Here is a 17,933-nt window from a genome sequence, read left to right as displayed (position 1 = left end):
TGTGGCAAACAACTCCAAACTTTGGATGATGTCAGAGTTGCTACCTCCTCCCTTCCCTCTCCCCACTACCCTTTTCTTTCTAAAAGATGAATGTTCTATTCAGGAAGGAAGCAAGCAAGCAAGGAGAAAGAAAGGAAAAAAATAGAGAGATGATTAGTTCTGTCAGATAAACATACCATGTTCATAGATTTCCTGTGTTATTTTCTTCTTTTCAACCAACTATAAAGCATGAATCTAGCACTGACTCAGAGATTATTAACTGCTTCCAGACAAGACTAGATAAGTAGGGTAAAGTGAGGCTATGAGATAGATATTCCAGGTGAAACCTAGTATAAAAACTAGTAAAGTAAGGTGCCAAAGAAATGGGTATGGTGGGTATGGATGTGCATGTATATGATGCCTCTACGCGTTGAGAAATTCTGGGAAAGAAATTTTTCTATAGCAAGTAACCCTTTCAAATTGTACACTTAAAGCATGCTCAAATGGAGAGACGAAGCTTTCTTTTCACCAAGAGAAGGCAAAATATCTTCTACTTTACCCCCTACATTTCCTTTATAGCCAGTTAACAGAAGACAGAAATAACTGAAGTAGCAATGTATTTTCTAAAACTCTGGGAACTTAACGTTGAGAAAGGGAATATATGGAAAGCAAGGAGCTTTGGGGCAAAAGAGTGTCAGTAAGACAAATTATCACCTACTGCTGAAAAAAAAATCCTCCAGTGTGTCTTAGCCAGTCAGACTAGCTGCAGGCTCAACCAACTCAGAGTGTTCCTGATTTAAATCTTAATTTCAAATGGAGAAAAAATAATCTCACTGGCCAGACTTTAAGACTGGCCAGACTTTAAAGTGTTTTATTTTCACTGGTTTTATACACATATATATAAGAGAAACTTAAGTGTAATATCTCCCAGAGCTTGTGCATGAACCCCAAAGCTGAAGACAAAGCATGTTACTGAAAACAAACAAGCAAACAGACAAACATGCTTCTGATTTAAAGGAGCAGAATCTCCCTAAATGGTCACTATGGTAGCTAACTGGTTAGCTAAGCTCCACACCCTCAACCTTCCACATCTGCAGCAAACTAAATTTTACAATATCCCTATATATAATAGTCATATATATGTATGTATATATATATATATAAATCCGGGGAAAGAATAAGGTCAGTTATAATAGCTAGCAGGGATAAGGAACATCCAGCATGAGAAATCATTTAGTGAATGACATGTAAAGAATCCTTTGCACTGATTCCCACTATCCATATTGGGAATTATGCCATAATATCCACATGGCCCTTGACATAAAAGATTCCCCACCCTGTCTACATAAGTTCAGTATATTCATGAAGAATTTCTCCTGAACCTCCAAGAGGAAAAAATTCCTGTCTAGGAAAAGACAGCTACACTCTCTAATTGAAACAAAGGATTACCATCTAAAACTGTAAAATAAATTCCTGCAAATTGACAATAAAAAAATCCAATAGGAAAAGAGTACAAAGATACAAACTGAAGCCAGGCATCGGTGATTCACGCCTGTAATCCTAGCTACTCAGGAGGCTGAGATCTGAGGATCACGGTTCAAAGCCAGCCTGGGCAGGAAAGTCCATGAGACTCCAATAAACCACCCGAAAACCAGAAGTGGCGCTGTGGTTCAAGCGGTAGAGCACTCACCTTGAGCTGAAGAGCTGAGGGACAGCACCCAGGCCCAGAGCTCTGTTCAAGCCCCGAGACCGACAAAAAAAAAAAAAAAGATACGAACTGACTACAACAACAACAAAACTATGGAGGCTACTGTATAAAAGGAATTATTCTCACCCTCACAACCCTAGAAAATGCAAATTAAAATCACATACAATATCACAGTTACTGATTTTTAAAGAGAATTTCAATCAGGTGTATGCAATATCTGTAGAAAAACAGTAACTTGTGTTCTGATTAAACAATTCTCCAGAAAACCTGGCAATATCTAAGATATGCATATCTTTCGATGGTAATTCAATTCCACTACTGGATATATAAACCCTAAAAGATACTCCCTTGCTAATACTCAAGAGTAAGGCTTAACTATTCATATAGCACCACTGGAAATAATACAACCAGAACACCAATAACCACTGACAGAACAAATAATTATTGTGTTTTCACAGTGAGTTATTATACAGCAATGAAAACGAATAAATATAGTAAGATACAACAACATACATGAGTCATAAAAAGGTTAAGAAAAAAAGTCTCAGCATAATACTCCTTTCATAAAATTCAAAAACAACTGAAAGAGTTGAATGCCAATGGTCAGGCCTCTAGTCCTAGCTACTCAGGAGGCTGAGATTTGAAGATTGCAGTTTGAAGTCAACACAGGCACAAATCTGTGAGTTTCCTACCTCCAGTTAACCAGCCCAAAGTGTAAAAAGAGAAAAGCTAAACTTGAGCAGAAAAGACTAAGCAAAATTGCAGAGGCCCTGAATTCAAGCCCCATTACTGGCACATACACACATGAATACACACAAATAAAAAGCTGAAAGTAATATATAAATAGATAACATAATTTTTTAAGCCAGTGAATGATTAAAACTTCCTTACGAGGAAGGAAGACACAAATAGTTGCAAGTCCAACGTTACAGGTTTTTATATATTGATAATCAAGCACACACATATGCATATATATTCATATATGCATACATACACACACATATACATATCACTTTGAGCCACAGCACAACTTCTGGCTTTTTAGTGGTTAATTGGAGATTGTTTTGATTGATTAATTGGAGATAAGTGTCTCATAGGAACTTTTCTGTCAGGCTAGTTTTGGACGTGAGTCTCAGATCTCAGTCTACTGAGTAGCTATGATTACAGGCATTAGCCACTGGCATCTGGCTAAACCTAAATATATTAAAACAATTGATATATGGATGAAAACCTAAGTATATTAAAACAATTGACATGTAGATGAAAAGAAAAAATTTGGAAAAATATTTGTTACTAACCCAACTCTTTCTCCTGAAGTCCACTAAAAACAATAAATTTTAAATAATAATTTTTTAAAATAAGTTTAAATTAAATGGGATGGAATAAAATAAAGAAAATGAGGCTTAGGGCTGGGAAGGTGGTTCAGTGGTAGAGTGCTTGCCTTGCATGCATGAGGCCCTGGGTTCGATTCCTCAGCACCATATATGCAAAAAAGAAAAAAACCGGAAGTGGCGCTGTGGCTCAAGCGGTAGAGTGCTAGCCTTGAGCTGAAGAGCTGAGGGACAGCGCCCAGGCCCAGAGTTCAGGCCCCACAACCGGACCAAAAAAAAAAGAAAAAGAAAATGAGGCTTAGACATTTTAAAACTTGCTTAATGTTGAAGTAAAGGATGAGTTTGAATCAAAGCATAAATGACTATGAAAGCTTGGCTCCTACCTCTTCTGACACATTGCTTCTTCTTTTTTTTCTTTTTTTTTTCTCATGCCACTGGGGCTTGAACTCAGGGCCTGGGCACTGTCCCTTGGGTCACAGCTTCACCCCCAGCATTTTAGTGGTTAATTAAAGATAAAATTATTATGGGCTTTCTTGCTAGGACTGGCTTCCAACCATGATCCTTATATCTCAGCCTCTTGAGTATCTAAAATTACAAGCCGGAGCCACTGGCTCCCAGCCATGTTGTCTCATTTCAAAGGGCATCTCATCTGATTTGCTACATCAGAGTGATAATGCTCTGTTTAAACTTTATTCCTGTGGCTTTCATGATCCCACACTCCCCCCCCGCCCCCCACTGTAATGTATGATTCCTTTTCTATCTTTTTGGGTCCCTTCGTTTCTTTTTTTATTTTTTTATTTATCGTGAAAGGGTCCCTTCATTTCTGATTTCTGTGTGTTTTCCATGGTTCTATCTTCAGTCAGCAAATTAAGAAACTTCCTTTCTGGGAGGGAGGAAGGAAAGACAGAAAGGAACTTGAGAGACGTTCTTACTTTCCTTCAAAACAAAACACAAAACAAAATAACAACAACAGGGGAGGGGGGAGGCTGGGAAGGGATGTGAAGGGTAAACAAAGGAGGAGGCTGCAATGCTTGGTAAGAAATGTACGCATTATCCTGCCCATGTAACTGTAACTCCTCTGTACAGTATGTTCACAAATAAAATTAAATTAAATTAAAAAAAAACAAAAAAAACAAAATAACAACAACAATAACAAAAAACCTAGAGGGTTACAATTTAATAGTCAAAAAAAAATTGTCACTAGTGATTTTCTTGTTCTAGGTTAAATTGGGCTGTTAATCACACTCTTTGAGGTGGATTGAAACTGCACAATGCCTTCAATTTCACTTACTAAAACTTTCTTTCAACACGAATATCTGATTAATTTAACACGTCTTAGATAACACTATTATATAGTGAAAGCATTGTTGAGTAGAAAGCAGCACTCAGTTATCTTTTAAAAATTCAGCTATACCAGTAACAAATATCAGGATCCCAATGAGCCATTTATTGTATCCAAGCCAATTTGTCAAAAAAAAAAAAAAAAGACCACTGCATAATTCAAATAGCCTTCTCAGTCCACATCCTGACATGTCCTTTATTAAAGCGAGGCAATATGTAGTCTATACAGTCATACTACTGTGCTAGTGAATGCTATTTTAATCTATACAAGACTGGAAAATATAAATTCTTCTGAGCAATAATTATTTTCATAATGGTCATGAAAGTTCATGTAAGACAAGAAAGAGTTTTTGGGCTGGGAATATGACTTAGTGGAAGAGTGCTTGCCTAGCATGCATGAAGTCCTGGGTTTGATTCCTCAGTACCACATAAACAGAAAAGGCCAGGAGTGGTACTGTGGCTCAAGTGGTAGAGTGCTAGCCTTGAGAAAAGAAGCTCAGGGACAGTGCCCAGGGCCTGAGTTCAAGCTCCAAGACTGGCAAAAAAAAAAAAAAAGAGTATTTAAATTAGTACTTTAAAAGTTTGAACACAAACTACTTTTACTTCCTAAAAATCTACATTAGAAAAGTTAATTTCAAATTTATTATGATTACATTTTCTAATACTCTGGCTTTCTCCTTGCAAGGCAGATGTATACTTTTTTTTTGTGAAAATACCGTACAGAGGGGTTACAATTACATGGGAGTGTATAATTTTTATATTTTATAAAATAATTAACAAAAGAAGGCATTTAAAGCCTTTATGATCATTCTGACCATAGAATTTTTTTAATTTTTTATTGTAAAGATACTATACAGAGGGTTACAGTTACATGAGCAAGGTAATGAGTACACTTCCTATTGAGAATTGTTACCCCCTCCATTGTTTTCCCCTTACCATCCCTTCCCTCCCTACCTTCCCCAGGTTCTTTTTTTTTTTAATTGTGATTAAGTGATTACATAATTTCCAAAATTTCACAGTATTGTGGAATAATGATGCTCATTTAAAGTCACAAGTTCATTCTAACTTTCCTGGAGCAAATTGTCTATCACAGTCTATAACATATAACGGTGTACACATATACACCATACATGTGATCAGCAGCATGGGGATATTTAGTAGTGGTTTGACCAGATGAGTGGGAGTTCTTTGTTTCTTAAGTCCTGTTAATTTTGTCGTATCACCTAACATTTTGGATTTAGCATCCACTTATCAGGGAGACCATGTACCGTTGTCTCTTCGTTCTTGGCTAACCTCGCTCAACATGATTCCTTCTAGCTCCATCCATTTCCCTGCAAATGCCATTATTTTGTCATTTCTAATGGCTGCATAATATTCCATTGTGTATAGATACCACAATTTTTGGATCTTCCATTGTGTATAGATACCACAATTTTTGGATCCATTCATCTGTGGTGGGGCATCTGGGTTGTTTCCATATCCTAGCTATTGCGAACAGTGCTGCAATAAACATGGAGGTGCACGTGTCTTTGTATATTGGTTCCTGTTGTTCAGGGTAGATGCCTAGAAGTGGTATGACTGGGTCGTAAGGGAAGTCAATCTTTAGCTTTCTAAGGACCCTCCAGACTGCTTTCCAAAGTGGTTGTATAAGTGTACATTCCCACCAGCAGTGGTTCCTCTTTCTCTGAATCCCCTCCAGCATTTGTCGTTGGCTGATTTGTGGATGTGGGACATTCTGACTGGGGTAAGGTGGTATCTCAGGATTGTCTTTATTTGCATTTCCTTCACCACCAGGGATGATGAACATTTCCTCATGTGTTTCTTTGCCATTTTTATTTCTTCATTTGAGAAGTCCCTCTTTAGTTCCCTTGCCCATTCAGTAATTGGTTTGTTAGGTTTGGGAGGGATTAGTTTCTTGAGTTCCCTGTTTATACAGGATGTTAACCCCTTGTCTGATATATTGCTGGTAAATATTTTTTCCCAATTAGTTGGTTGTCTTTTTAGCTTGGTTGCAATAGATTTAGCTATGCAGAAGCTTTTTATTTTTTTATTTTTTTATTTTTATTTTTTTTTGGGTCCGGTCGTGGGGCCTGAACTCTGGGCCTGGGCGCTGTCCCTCAGCTCTTCAGCTCAAGGCTAGCACTCGACCACCTGAGCCACAGCGCCACTTCCGGCTTTTTTCTTTTTGCTTATGTGGTGCTGAGGAATCGAACCCAGGGCCTCAGGCATGCAAGGCAAGCGCTCTACCACTGAGCCACCTTCCCAGCCCAGAAGCTTTTTATTTTAAGGTAGTCCCATTTGTCGAGTCTCTCTCCAATTTGTTGTGACCCTGGGACTCTGTGCAGGAAGTTCCTTCCTGTGCCTATTAGTTCAAGTGTCTCTCCTACTCTGTCCTGCAGTAGTTTCAGAGATTCAGGTTTAATGTTAAGGTCTTTAATCCATTTTGAGTTGATGTTGGTGCATGGTGATAGGCTGGAGTCTGCTTTTAGTTTTCTGCATGTGGCCGCCCAGTTTTCCCAGCACCAGTGGTTGAAGAGGCTGTGTTTCTTCCACTGTATGTCTTTGGCTCCTTTCTGACCATAGAATTTAAAAACACATATACCTCTCCCAAGTATTCCATATACAAATATTACCACATGTCCAGGCAATAGTGGATCATGCCTGTAATCCTAGTTACTAAGAAGGCTGTGATCTGAGGACTGTATTTTGTTTGTTTGTTTGTTTTTTGGGTCTGGTCGCGGGGCCTGAACTCTGGGCCTGCGCACTGTCCCTCAGCTCTTCAGCTCAAGGCTAGCGTTCTACCACTTGAGCAACAGCGCCACTTCCAGCTTTTTTCATTTTTGCTTATGTGGTGCTGAGGAATCAAACCCAGGACCTCATGCATGCAGGGCGAGCGCTCTACCACTGAGCCACCTTCCCAGCCCTGAGGACTGTATTTTGAAGCCAGTGCCTGAACAAAAGTCTGAGATCCTCATCCCCAATTAACCACCCCAAAAAGCCTGAAGTAGAGCTGTGCTTCAAGCACCAGACTTGAGCAAAAAAGGTAAAGGACACCACCCAGAGCCTAAGTTCAGTATTTTGTTTTTGTTTTTTGGGTCCGGTCATGGGGCCTGAACTCCGGGCCTGGGCGCTGTCCCTCAGCTCTTCAGCTCAAGGCTAGCGCTCTACCAGTTGAACCACACCGCCACTTCCAGCTTTTTCCGTTTTGCTTATGTGGTGCTGAGGAGTCAAACCCAGGGCCTCAGGCATACAAGGCAAGCGCTGTACCACTGAGCCACCTTCCCAGCCCCAAGTTCAGTATTTTGATACAGTTCATTTTCTCATCAAACATTTACTGAACATGCCAGGTATTGGGTCTAACACAGGAGTACAATTTAGGCCCAGGTCTTGAGGAATTTACAGTCTCAAAGGAGACAAATATATAAATGTATATATACCAGGGTCATAATTCTTTACATTTTTGGGCCAGATATACCTCAGAATTTCAAATTTTTTAGGATTTTTTTTTTTTTTTTGTCAGTCGTGGTGCCTGAACTCTGAGCCTGGGCACACACCAGTTCTGGGGCTTAAATTCAGGGCCTGGACACAGGCCCAGAATTTTTTGTTCAAGGCAAGTATTCTACCACTTGAGCCACAATTCCATTTCCAGCTTTTTGCTGATTTACTGGAGGTAAAAGCTTCACTGACTTTCCTTCCCAGGCTGACTTCAAATCCTGATCTTCAGATCTCAACATCCTGAGTAGCTAGGACTAGAAGTGTGAGCCATTAGTGCCTGGCTTTCCACCTCCTTTTATATATATAAAAAAAAAAGATGTAGAATTGAAGTCCTGTACTCAAAACTTGTAATTTTTTTCTCCTGATACCTTAGATTATTCATTGAAATATAATTAGTTCATTTGCTTCTATCTGTACATAATTGGGGTTTTAAAAGTAAAAGATGGGGGTTGGGAGTAGGGAAAATGGGAGAAAAATGATGGAGGGGTGACAAGTTCTACAAGAAATGTACTCACTACCTTACGTATGTAACTAAACCCCTCTGTATATCACCTTGACAGTATTTTTTGAAAAGGTTAAAAAAATAGAAAAAAATCTTTGGAGTCCCTCATCTTGTTAATTTTTGTTTTGTGCAGGTACTGAAGCTTGAATTCAAGGCCTGGGCACTGTCTCAGCTTTTCACTCAGGGCTGGCACTCTACCACCTGAGGCCACAGCTCCACTTCTGGATCATCTTGTTAATTTTAACTCAGAATAGACACAAAATTAGCAAATTTCTGATATTCGAAACTACACAAAAAGGTTTCAAAGCAGTGCTATTTCTCTTTCCTCTCCTAGTTTACTCAGTTTGGTGCCCCTGCCTATAGCTTATAAGGTTTCTCTTCTGTATGTATTTTTATTCTGTTAAAAAGAAAGAAAGAAAAAGGTTTTCTTAAAGTAAAGCTGAAAAATCATGGTTAATTGTCTTCTTCAAAGTTCAGAGCCTCCATTTTGAAGCAGATATAAAGTATCTCCTGAAGGTACTAAAGTAGAATACTGAGATGAAGAAATCTTTTTTAAGGTGAGAGGCATAAGTGTTTATATAATAATGTAAATAACTTCAAAAATGGAAAAATGGAAGATGCACTGTCCTCCAAGTTCAATGGCTCAAGCTTGTAATCCTAGCTACTGGGCAAACAAAGAATCAAGGTTCAGGCCGAAGGGGACAGAGGCAGATCTTAAGACTCCATCCCATACAGTGGGCACAATGCCTAGCCAGTTGTGAATAACACAACTGTTATCCCAGCTACAAGAAAAGCACAAGTAGGAGGATCAATGCCCAGGCTGGTATGAGCATAAAGCAAGAGCCTACCTTGAAAATGGTTCAGCATGAGGAATATTAAAGGGTTCCTATATTCCAAAATAGATTGCCATTTTGTGTTTATTTCTAGGTTTGTCTGTTTTGGAATAGGGCCTTGCTAAGAAGCTCAAGAAGAACTCAGACACAATCCTTTTGCCTCAGCCCCCGAAGTACTTGGATTACAGATGTGGATGACTACACTAGTGGTGCCATCTTGTTTGCCATCTTCCAAGTTAGTTACATGTATGTCTCTAGAGAACTTACATTAAAATAGGATTACTATTTTAGATGGACAATTAAGTCTTCACTACCTAATTTGTGTTAATAGGGCAACTCCTCTCTAGCAAAGGCTCTGATTTCTGACATTTTATAAGGAATGGGGATTGTGAGGAAGATGGTTAATGTAAAGATCTGTGTAATATTATCGATAGGTAATAGCAATCATGCTGGAAAAATAAGCACATATCTCTGGAATGTCTAGCAAATTTTAGGAATATGCTAAGTATTGATTACAGAGCAGTCCTCATGGCCTGTAATCATTAAGTGAATGTGACACAGAAAAAAAAAGAACAAGAAAGTCAGAGGCAAGGGAAGCTTGTCTTCCTAGTTATTCTAACTACAAAGCCACTGGCAAGTTACTTAACATCTCACAGACATGTTTTCCTTACCTGTAGAAGTGGGTAACATTTTCTTTGCCAAGTTTCTGAGATATAAAAAGAATAATACATATACTACCCCTGGCCCAAAGAACTGTTTAGTAAATAGTTACTATAATAAAGCAGATTAGATTAGTTAGCAAGTTAAACTGACAACACAGCTGCCCAACTTAAACACCCGAAAGAAATCACACCATGGCGGCAGTATTTGGTAAGGTAGAAAAATATCCAGTGCTTAGTTACAATTCTTAATTTTGAATGGGTCCTAGCACCTATTTTTAAAACGTAAAATATGTGCTGACACTTAAGCATCCGTGATTCAAAAGAAATAATTCTACGGGCTAACAAAAACCAAAAATTCAAGATAACTTCCCACATAATATGTATGGGCTCGTAGAGGTGAATTTAAATGCATCATAACTCTGATAATCAGTTTCACAATCCTTTATATATCCTTTATACATAAGAGAACTAACAATATTCAATAAAGTTCCTATTTCAGTTTCAAATTAATCTACAGACCCAAAGATGACACGAAAAATCCTTAAATGATATTTTACCAAATACTGAAATATACAAAAAAAAATCATAGTTCAGGAGTTTAGGATCAGTAATAAAGCAAAAGCTCCATGGCAGAGAGTGAAGGTAAACATTTTAAATCTACATCATCTATGAGAAATACTTAGGGCTTATTTTACATAAAGAGTGTGCACCCTGTCTCTCCTGATGTACTTAAGGGTCATAATCTCAGTTTGCAACACTGAGATGGACTAATAATCAACAATTAAACTCACACATGTAATCCTAGTTATTCAGGAGGTCAGCCTGAGGGCAGATCTGCCATTCAAAGCTAGCCCTAGCAGGAAAGTCTATGAAATTCCCATCACCAATTAATCACCAAAAAGCTGGATGTGGAGCTCTGGCTCAAGTGATAGGGTGCCAACCTTGAGTCAAAATGGTAGGAGACAGTGCAGTGCCCTGGGCCCTGAGTTTAAGCTTCAGTACACACACACACACACACACACACACACACACACACACAGCCCTAAGAAAATTTCCTGGCAGGGTGTTCATACTGAGCTGTTTTTGTCAGTGGCTTAGTAGAAAGATACATTCTCCTTCTTTATTGAAAAGACTAGGAGTAGTAGGAAAGGGGGAGGGGTGCAAAATAACAGCACAATACTCTGCTATAAACAAATGAAAGCCTGTTTAAAAAATTTGGAAATTCGACCTTCCTTGCCAAACAGCAATTTAAACGTTGAAGCATCAAGCAATCATTTGTGTTCTGAAACAGGAAAAAAAAAAGAAAAGAGAAAATTTACATGCCAAACTTAAGCATTCAAACTCAAACCTAAAAAATAAAAGCCCCTGGATATTATATCATTTCAAAACTAAATTAAGCATGAAACTGCCGGACTTCTTTACACTCAGTGGAGAACTTTTATGAGCTTCCCGCGGGGCTCTCCGTCTCTACCCAATGACCCTTCCAAGTCTCCGGGAAGAGTTGCTGTCTTCAGTCCCCAGCTGCCGCTCCGAGGCCACGGGAGACCCTGTCGTGGACTCCGACGGTTGCCCGCACTAGCAGCGACCGACACGGGCTGGACCCGCGCGGCCGCCGAGCTCGGCCAGGACGCGCCGCCCGTCTGTCCCTCGACCGGAGCGCGCTCAATACGGGGTGATCAGGGGGGAGCCCAGCTCGCCCAGAGGCGCCACACAGGCTGAGCTCCGTAGGACGACTCCGGGCACCCCAGGCCCTGCGGGAAGCCCGGGATCCCCGGCCCGGAGCTCGACGAGCCGCAGCTCCCGCACTTGCCACCTACCTGGAGGAGCTGCCTGGGTCCGCGGGCGCTCGGCCGCCCTTCGAGCGCGTATTCGGGGTTGCAGTCACAGCGGACCACTGAAACCGGAGCCGCCGACCACACCCAGCCGGCTCGCCTGCTTGCCCGCCCAGCAGCCAACTCCGCGGCGCGAAGAACCCGGGCGTGGACGTGGCGTGAGGCGCTAGGCACGGGGAGCGCGGCGCGAGAGGCAGGGGCGCGCGTCGGGGGCGCGCGGTCCCGGGAGCGCGCCGGGCCCGAGCTGGGGGGCGGCGGCCCGGGCTTCTCTGTTTCCTGCTTGCAGCCGCGGCACCGCTAGAGTGCCGGGACAGTTTCGTTTTCTGGAGTGGCGCCTGGATGACCGGAGCAGCACCCGTCTAAGTGCTGTGGTCAGCTTCCTTCCTGACACTGAACACGCGTCCGGCTCGCTCGTGGGCAGGACAGAGCAGGACAGAATCTTGTGCAGATTCTGAACTTAACATTCTGAACATCTCAATCTAGGAAAATAAAGTGTAGCCCCAGTCCTACAAAATTGCGTTGCAGTCTCAGCTCTATCACGAGCTATATGACCCTCCCTGGAGGCCGAAATTGCATCGCTACTGAAATAAGGATTGTGATGCCTCACTTAAAAAAAAAAGTTCTGGAAATATTGATTAATTCTTGGAAGTTGCTGTTACTATTGGCACTGATGCCTGGACCGCCTTCGAAATAGTCCTGAATGAGTTAAACACCACACGCATCCCGATGGACTCCCCCGACCCCCTCACAGTTCTTCGGTGTTTTGTGTTGAGAATGGTACAAAAATAAATGCATCTATCCAATTTGCTTCCTCTGAACTCAGTATTGCTTGGAAGCATTTCTCCTTCCCCCTCCCCCACTCTCATTTTTCTTGGAGTTAATTCCAGTTTGACAGTCTGTTGCTATAGCATTCCTTCTCTGACGTCAAACAATTTAAAGAAACAGCCTCGGTAACAAAAACTGCGGAGGAGTTCTTTGTGGAGTTCCTGTGCTGGAGAAGGGTTTGAACACTATCAGAAGAGCATTTTAACACCCTCACAGCCCTCTATTTCCTTTGTTTTAGCTGCTTTCCATTATCACCTGGAAAAAAATCTATTCCCACATAAAAGACTGTGGGGAAAATGAAAATGACCTTTTATTTATTTGTGTCTTTATTTCTTTTATTCTTGACAGAGTGTCATTATGTAGCTCAGACTGGCCTCCAACTCCTGATACTCCTGCCCCTGCCTCTTCAAAGCTGTGATTACATGCACAACCACACCCAAATGGAAAATAGCCACGTTGTATAAAAGCCAGACCATGACAGAAATGGAAACAGTCCTGTTATTCAGATGATGAAATTATAGTGCCTCCCCCAATTTTTGTTTTCCCCACTATTAGATGACTTTTCCCATTCAGAACAATAAAGAGGAATGGCAAATCTATGTATCAATGGATCAGAAAAGTTAATTGGGACTTGAGGAATCTTGTCTTTTTTTTTAATTTTATTTTATTTTATTTGAGAACATACTGTACAGAGGGGTTACAATTACATGGGCAGGATAATGCATACATTTCTTACCAAGCATTGCAGCCTCCTCCTTTGTTTACCCTTCACTTCCCTTCCCAGCTGCCCCCCTCCCCCCCACTCAATCCTTCCCCCCCTCCCCCCCCCCCACACCGACATTGTAAAGCTCGTTTTTGACATGACATTTTGTACTTCTCATTGTTGCAACAAGTCCACCTGGATCCTTAAACAACTGGTTTTTCCCCATCTCCTCCACAAGTTATACTGACATCAAATATAGTGAAAGCGGAGGGGGGGGTGTTACACTGTGGGGGAGGGACATACAAAGCAACAAAGAAATAATCTTATAAATGAGTTAGAAACACATGCATGAAAGAAAAAAAAATTAAAATACATATTTAAGGGTTTGTTTTCCTAACATCACATTATCTGACCTTTTCCGCTTGACTCATACATATACTAGATATTGCAAATAAGGGAAACCATGGGACTTGTGTTTCTTTGGGCCTGGTTTACTTCACTTAATATAATTTTTTCCAAGCCTTTCCATTTCCTAACAAATGGGGAAATGTCATTCTTTCTGATGGAGGCATAGAATTCCATTGTGTATATATACCACATTTTCTTGATCCATTCATCTACTGAGGGGCATCTGGGTTGGTTCCATATCTTAGCTATGGTAAATAATGCTGCAGTAAACATAGTTGTGGTGGTAGCTTTAGTGTGGTCTTGTTTGTAAACATTTGGGTAAATGCCCAAAAGTGGGATTGCTGGGTCATAGGGGAGTTCTATGTGAAGTCTTTTGAGGATGCTCCATACTGCTTTCCAAAGTGGTTGAACAAGTTTACATTCCCACCAACAATGAAGTAAGGTTCCCTTCTGTCCACATCCCCTCCAGCATCTGTTGTTGTTAGAGTTCTTGATTTTTGCCATTCTAACTGGAGTGAAGTGATATCTCAATGTTGTTTGATTTGCATTTCTTTTATGGCTAGGGATGTTGAACATTTCTTCATGTGTCTATTGGCCATCCTTCTTTCTTCTTCAGAGAAGTTTCTCTTTAAGTCTTTCGCCCACTTATTTATTGGGCAGTTGTTTCTTTGAGGATTTGTTGTTGGGTGGTTTAATTTTTTGAGTTCCAAGTATATTTTAGATATGAGACCCTTGTCCATTGTATGGCTAGTAAAGATCTTCTCCCAATCCGTGGGCTTTCTATTGATCTTGCTAGCTATGTCATTTGCCCTGCAGAAGCTCTGCAACTTTATGCAATCCCATTTGTCCAACCTTTCTTTGATTTGTTGTGTTTCCGGGTCTCTATTCAGAAAATTTCGGCCTGAGCCAAGGAGACCTAGGGTTTCTCCTATTCCATCCTGTAATGTTTTCAGAGTGTCTGCTTTGAGTTCAATGTCTTTCATCCATTTGGAGTTGATTCTGGTGCAGGGTGATATATAAGGATCTAGCTTTAGTTTTCTACATGTAGTTAACCAATTTTGCCAGCACCACTTTCTGAAGAGGCTGTCTTTCTTCCATTCTATTGTTTTAGCTCCCTTATCGAAGATTAGATGGCTATAGGTCTGTAGGTTCATTTCTGGGTTTACAATTCTATTCCATTGGTCCTGAGGTCTGTTCTTATGCCAATACCAAGCTGTTTTGATTACTATGGCTTTATAGTAGAGTTTGAAATTTGGCATTGATAAGGAATCTTGTCTTTAATTGTGCATATGTTTTAATGTAAAAAGTAAAAGGCTCTTGACTTTCTTTTTGTGTGTGTGTGTCGGTTGTGGGGCCTGAAGTCTTGGTCTAGGTGCTGTCCCTCAGACCTTCAACTCAAGGCTAGTACTCTACCACTTGAGCCACAGAGCCACTTCCAGCTTTTTCTGCTTATGTGGTGCTGAGGAATCAAACCCAGGACCTCATGCATGCAAGACAAGCACTCTACCACTGAGCCACCTTGATTTTCTTATAGTGAGCCACGCCTGATCCTCACAGTGACCCGCATACAACATCTCTCTCCCTCCCTTTCCCTCTCCCTTTTTCCCTCTCTCCCTCCCTCTCTGTCTCTCTCTCTTGTGTGTGTGTGTGTGTGTGTGTGTGTGTGTGTGTGTGAGAGAGAGAGAGAGAGAGAGAGAGAGAGAGAGAGAGAGAGTATCCTGGGGCTTGAACTCCAGTCCTGGGAGTTGTCCTAAGAGTCTTTGCTCAAAACCAGTGCTAACACTTGAGCCATAGCACCACTACTGCATTTTTGGTGGTTAATTGGAGATAAGAGTTTCATGGACTTTCCTGTCCAGACTGGCTTTGAACCCCAATCCTCACATCTCAGCCTTTTGAGTAGATAGGATAATAGGTGTGAGCCACCAGCATCCAGTGATCTGTATGCATGATATTCCCATTTGACAAAGTAGCAGATGGAGACTTGAGTAGGATTATGTATTGATCCTGGAATCACATAAGAAATGGGGGTTTTAATTTGGCACCTCCAAAGGCTATTTTTTTCTTGTGTGATATCTGGCACTTACCAGATACTGTAGGACTTGAGAAGTGGTTGCTCTAATGTTATATGTTGGAAATTAAAAAAAAAAAAAAAAACATTTAGGAAAACCCAGGGGAAAGCACTGAGGTATTCTGTACCAGAAAAGATCAAAAGAAACATAAAACAACCGTTCCAAAATATAAAATGCCAAACCTGAAAAGGAGTAACAAGAATTTTACTGGTTATTGAAGACTCTGAAAATTCTACTGAATAAAGTCCAAGAACCAAGAAGGAAAATTTAAAAGTTATCTAAAATAATCTATTTCTAAGAATATACTTCTGCCTTGCCACAATTACGGTATATTTTACTTGTTAAAGCCAATCTTATTTTGCAAATCTGAAAGTAGGACTGCTGAAAAGAATTTCATTACCAGAAACAATTTCCTAAGAGCACAATAATGCATTTAGGTGATTCAGTAATTTGTAATTTTTCCAATGATAATGAAATCCATGAAAAAAGAAAGGACCCTATACTACTAACATTTTTGATGCTACTGGTTAGGTAGAGCATTGTAGTAAGGCATTCTACTTCTCTTTTGTTTGGGTGCCACTGGCAGGCACTTGGATTTCTGATTCACTAGGCAATCTTCTCAAATCCTATATCTATTTAGACATGATGATGGGTTCACTGCTAGAAAAACTTCAAAGACAAAAATCTATCTTTTCATCCTGATATCCCCTTTGTTATACAGGATAGCTTGCATGTACTGAGTACTTAATGAACAAATAAGTGAATGCTGCCTCTCAGCTACTTGTTTACATAACAACTGTCATACCTAACCCCATCCTCAAAGTCTTCAGAAGAATGGAAGGAGACCAGTGATTTGTTTTTCAAACAGTTTAGTAAGCTTTTTAACTTTTAGTAAGCTTTCTAACAGTTTAGTGGCTTTTTGGCTCTTCTAGGATCAAGTGCAGAGTAACTCCACACTTGGTCCTGATTGTGTAAATCAAATCTTTTTCTCAATAATCTACCCTGTAATTGACAGTGTCATACACTTTAAAACTTTTCCTTTTATATCATATCCTAGATATAGTTTTTTGTGGAGAGCTGCAGAGGCTGCAACCAAAGATGGCGCTGGCTTCCTCCTTCCGCCTTCCCAATGGCGAGTGCTCTCTGTGAAAAACAACTCCTTATATGGCTATGGCTTGGCTACTGGCTTGCTTCCGTGTTTGCGACCCTATTAGTATATGCCGCGTGGCACCTCGGGATTGGCCATCCAGGAGGCTTATAACAGGAGCGCGGGTGGGGGTGGGGGGGAGAAGCTTGCAGACAAGGTTCCTGAATAAACTGCTTTGAGAAGAATCCCGGGTCGTGTCTTCCTTGCTGGTCGAGGCGGTGCGACAAATGGTGGCCCGTACAGGGAACTAACTCCACAAGGGATTCAGAACTCCTGGCAGTCAGGGTGGTGCACCGGTAAGTTCCCAGGTAAGTGGGAATCCACGATTAAAGCGGGCATAATACAGGGCTCTTCTCTGTAGATAAAGAGAGAGCGGAAACCGGGGAAGAAATAAAATACAGGCCTAAAGTGAAAGTAAAAGAAAATAAAATTTTTAATAACTGAGATGGGCGCCGCGACGTCACATCCAATTTTTCTGGCCCTGGAAGAGCTACTATGCTCGAAAGGACTAAAGTTAAAGAAGGATACCTTACAGAGGTTCCTTGATGAATGCGATATTGTGGCTCCTTGGTTCATAGTGTCCGGGAGCCTTACAGTAGCCTCATGGGACAGATTAGGGAGGGATTTGGACTTTGCCTATGAACAGGGCACATTAAAGGCAGGAGTCCACCCCATTTGGAAATTGATTAGGGGCTGCCTGGAGGACCAGCACTGCTGTGAGGTTATAGAAAATGGACAGTCAGCACTGGAGCAGTTACAGGAGGAGAGGTCAGAGAAGGCGATCAGTGAAAAGGGAGACAGTGAACAGGGCAAAAGGGGGCGACTATACCCAGATCTGTCCGAGCTAAAATCAGAAAGAGGAAGTTCCAGCGAGTTAGAGGAGGAAGACGTGAGAGCACTTATTCAACATGAAAAGGAGCCGTATAAAAAGGGGGGTCACTTTTTTATAGCAAACATGACTTGCAATTTGACTAGTACTGCCCGTGCTGTGGGTGCCAATTGTCATTTTAGTAAAAATTATACGGTATTTAGCTATCAGCCTACCCCCGTGTGTGTGGTTTCCCCTTTTGTGTTTTTGGTAATTAACAACACCTCTGT

General features: G+C 40.9%; 1 protein-coding gene across 1 annotated transcript in view; it reads right to left on the bottom strand.

Moving 5' to 3' along the window:
• Gnb4 (G protein subunit beta 4) overlaps positions 1-11,820 on the bottom strand; it is a 45,461-nt gene extending 33,641 nt beyond the window's left edge. The window contains exon 1 of the mRNA XM_042669839.1: positions 11,669-11,820. The gene's annotated coding sequence lies outside the window, so the exon portion shown is untranslated. The remainder of the gene's footprint in view (positions 1-11,668) is intronic.
• Between the last annotated feature and the right edge of the window lie 6,113 nt (positions 11,821-17,933).

Source organism: Dipodomys spectabilis, unplaced genomic scaffold (genome assembly GCF_019054845.1).
Source record: "Dipodomys spectabilis isolate Male_0828 unplaced genomic scaffold, ASM1905484v1 ptg000506l, whole genome shotgun sequence".
Taxonomy (NCBI): Eukaryota; Metazoa; Chordata; class Mammalia; order Rodentia; family Heteromyidae; genus Dipodomys; species Dipodomys spectabilis.
This window is presented reverse-complemented; position numbering and strand designations above follow the sequence as displayed.